This window comes from Hibiscus syriacus, unplaced genomic scaffold (assembly GCF_006381635.1).
Source record: "Hibiscus syriacus cultivar Baekdansim isolate YM2019G1 unplaced genomic scaffold, ASM638163v2 tig00109999_pilon, whole genome shotgun sequence".
Classification (NCBI taxonomy): domain Eukaryota; kingdom Viridiplantae; phylum Streptophyta; class Magnoliopsida; order Malvales; family Malvaceae; genus Hibiscus; species Hibiscus syriacus.
The window spans coordinates 130,922-135,583 of record NW_024062556.1 but is presented as its reverse complement, the minus strand read 5'-3'; positions in this window follow the sequence as shown (position 1 = coordinate 135,583).

Here is a 4,662-nt window from a genome sequence, read left to right as displayed (position 1 = left end):
GATAACACTGATATCATTTATCAGCTATTTTCTCTCTATCAGCAGCTTTGGTTACCAGCACTTGGATTATTTGGTTAGATACATCTTGTAAAGAACTCGATGTTTGATCCTCATATCATGTTGTAACTTAGTCAACTGCTCTTGCAACTGATCTTGTGATTCCTCATGAGATTACTCTATTGTTTCCATTTGTTTGTTCATGACGATGAGTAAGTGGTATGAATGAATGATCTTGGTATTACTGTCACATAACCCTCCATAAATTATTTCCATGTTTTCATAACTAATGCATGTAAAATGCTTAAATAAATAAATGCGATACAAATGCGTGTATGCAAAAGGTGTTAATTCCAAAAGCGACCACCATAGAACAACCTTCATTTAGACAACAAGATTTCATTACACCATATAGTCAAAGTAAAATTGTGATTCTTCATTTCATCATGTCCTTGAGTCGTACTCTTAATGGAATCTAACATTGCATCCAAAGTTGTTAGTGTACTTTATCACATTTGATGATGTCTGATATCCTTAAATTATTTATGGTTGGATCTTGAGATCTCCATTTTTCTTCAATTGTGAAGTGGTTTTCATCTCGTCCTTAATCTGATTGCATCTATCTCCCGAGGAAGCATCTCGCCCTTTAAGTCTTCAAAGGAAGTCTTCACTCAGCTTCAAATTTCTTCATTCATCGAATGTCTTCCTTCATGGATCATTTGAACATCTTTTGGATATCCTAAGTTTGACTACATGGCTAAGAATTTCTTGTCTCATTATGAACAACCTTCTTATTTAGTCAATTATTTGCGAATTAACACCTTTGGATGACATGAAGATGCAAATACAATATAATCAAAATAAAATAGACACAGAACAAAAATGGATTAGTACACATAAGATAAACAACAAGATAGTAAGTATTATAAGCATCAAATAAATCATACCCTCACAGGTTGACTACCCATACATGGTATGATAAATCCTACCCAAACATGTTTTCTACCCACATGCTTTGTTATTCACAAAAAATCCTAACCGCATGATATCTAATTCGCATGCTTGTTTGAAAAATAAACCTAATCGCATGATTTCTAGTTCTCATACATTCATTCGAAAAACAAAATTAAACTAGAAAAATTAAAAGACTCAAAAGAGTTTTTCCTTGTGTACTCTCCTCACGGAACTCTTAAGGTTTGGGTTAGGCTCTACCTAGGTTCGGGTTCTAGGTTCACTATATGCTGGGTTTGGCTCTAAAGTACAAGGTTCTCAAATTGTCCTTGTCTATGCCCCCTTGGACTACCAGACCCTCAATCTTGGCCCATCACATACTTTTGGATTGAGTTCAATTCGAGGGAACACACCTCCTTATGTCCGTACGGAGGTGAATACCATCACGAGGACCATAAGGCGCGAGCTCCATGAGGGATTATGTATCATATGCGGATGTGAAAACAACACGAGGGAGTAGTTTCTCACTCCTACTTAAATTGTACATAGTTGGGTTTTAGCTCATGTTATGATAATGCAAGTGTATAATGTGTGAGGAAAAGCGAAAAACACACAATCACACAACACACAAATCAATCCTCAAATTCCTTTAAAACACACAATTAATGTGAAAACATTAGCAAACAAGTCAGTAACACTATTTAGTGGTTAATCAAATTACAAATAAAAATTTATTCAAAACCAAATTAGAACGAACTTGTAACTTTCATTTGCAAAGAAAATTAATTAATCGATTATCGGCTTGACTCTCTAAAAAAGTTGTCCCCAGCGGAGTCGTCAAGCTGTCGAAATGATTTTTTTATTCAGATTAAAAAACACATTTTTAATATCTTTTGGTTTTTAATAAAAAAGGTAATGTGATTTTAAAAAATCTCTCACTTCGAAAAATTTGTGATTCCCTTTTTGAAAATAGAAAAACGTATGGTTCGAGGAGTCTCCACCAATCTTTGATTAGGGTGTGATTGGGCACCCAAAAAACGTATTTTGTTATTTTAATAAAAATGTTAATTTTAATTAAAATAAAAAAATTGAGGTATGCGTTACCAAAATTCGAGTTCAGAAGTCGGTTACACGTGGGGAAGGATTAGCACCCCCACAGCGCCCTAAATCGGTACCTAGTCGATTAATTAATTGTCTTTGCAATGAAATTTACAAGTTCAATTTAAATTTAGTTTAAGATCCCTTAAAACAAAACTCTATAAATTTTAAAATGAAACCTAATAATATTTAATTATTTCCTATTTAGAAGAAACGACCCCTCATACATAGAGACAATCAATTCTTACTCCAATCAAAATAAAGAAATATTACGGTTTCATTACAATATTCAAATGCATGCAATTAAACAAATTAAAACTTACCAATGCTTTTAGAGAGAAGATGAATATTCTATTATTTAAAGACGTTGAGATCGGACCTTAGATAAGTTCTAACGATCTTTTCTCGAAGAATTTAAATAGACGAACATTTCTTTTTCTCTCGTTCCTAAATTTTAGGTCTGGTCAAAATTTAGGGTTTCACTTAACGGGATACATTTTCGTTTTAAAATTATCAGAACTAGCCTTCTCATAAGTTAAGACAACCACATCACAAGTTAAGACAACCACCTCACAAGTTAAGACAACTACCTCACATCAATTAAAAAAACGGTATTACCCGTAGTCAAATTATTTGATATGGTCAAGTTATGGTCATGAAGGCAACATGCATTATCATACATAAATGATGTCATGTGACTTGTACATTAATCTTTCGTATACTTATACATATATAAACATATCAACATGCAAAACAATATATATATATATATATATAAACGACTAATTAAAGAAGGCAATCACCTAACAAGGGGCTACATTAAAAGAAATCTAAATTTAAGGACTAAATCTAAAAGATAAAGTAATCTAAATCTAAAGATTCAATTTAAAGTCTAAGTTCTAAGACCGAATTTAAAAACAACCATACATCTCTAAATAGGGACTAAACCTAAACTAAGGTTCTAATTAACCATAATTATTTAAAAGAGAAGCTATTTATCCTAGGGATAAATTCTAAAAAATCTAGTAACCCTAAAACATATAAAAAACATACATGGATACATTCATTTTATTGAAACCATATAAAAGAAAAAAAACTAATATAATTAATTACCAGGCCCTAAAAAAAGTAATTCTTATTAATATTCAATCAAATTAAATAATCAAGGGAATAAATCAGGAAACACGAAACCAACCAGGGATTAGATTCAAATTATTCACAACTAAGGACTAAATTAAAATAAAGAAAAAAATTAAAACACAATCAAGAATTAAAACAAGGATTAAATAGAAAAACATGCATAAATATAAGGGACTTAAACATAAATAACCCAAAAAATATAATTGAGGTACAAAGCTAGAAAATAACGACATCATGACAAATAAAATAGGTCAAATTTGAAAATGAACCCTACATGTGATCATTTTGAGAAAAAGCGCTTAAGTTTTGGGGACTAAATATGAATTTTAGCCTTAAACTTCGGTGACCAAAAGATAATTAACCCAAAATTCCTAATATATAATCTTAACCTTAATATTAAACTAACCCTAATCCCAAATTAAACCTACAGTCATTCCTTTCTCATCTTATCCTCTCAAACTCTCCCATTTCCTCTTCTCACGGCCAAAAGCCCCCAAAGAGAAACTACACGGCCAATTACTCAGACCGGTGAAGGCTAAAGACTACCCTAAACCTAGAATACTCCCCCTCACTCTCTAACTCCTTAATTCGTGGCATAACCTCCTCTAAGAGCTCGCCACCATCGTAGATCAACGTTTACGTACCCATCAACAGAGATACAAAACCCACCAAATCTCACGACCGACTGCCATATTTTGGTGGCCATTAGCTCTGTCCACTGTCTTCCTGGCTGGGAGAGGCTCAAATAAAACCTGAAGAACCAAGAAAACCTCCTTTCTTCCTTGCTCGACCGAGAGCCCCGAGGGTTTCACACCCACCCTTGACCGTAAATCGACCAACCTATGCTCTAACCACCACCAACGGTGGTCGGGTTAGATGAAACCTAAACCTAGACCTAAAAACCAACCTCAAATGCTTTGATTTAAGACTATAAATGAAAAAATACATTAAACCTCCTTGAATCTAAACCCGACTCTTGGATTCTTAACTCCGATGCCCGAAACCGCCTCTTCCGATAACCTCAATACTAGTGGAAAACTGAATCGAGCAAGGTAACAAAGTTAGTCTTCTCTATATTTGTTTTTGGTTTGATATATAAGAAATGAGAAAAATGGTTGCTGGAAAATATTGAAAACCTCTTGTTGCTCAATTGTTTGATGAATTTCAAATGAAGGATAAAGAACAAAAAAGAAAAATAAACCTTCAAATTGAGAAGTTTTTGCTCTGGTAAATGTTTGTTATGTTTTTTTTCCTTGCTTGGTTCTTTGCTTCTTGAAAAATGGTGGGAGATCTTTTTATATTTGTTGGTTTAGGGTTTTATAATACCCTGACTACAAAAATATGAAAACAAAATTACATCCAATTTTAACCATTTCTCTGTGATTTTCACCACTTTTTCCTCTTCATTTTTGTATGCTCTTTTTGCTGATGAGGCCTGGTCGTTAGGATGTTTGTTGTAGCTGGGGGGCCATTGTG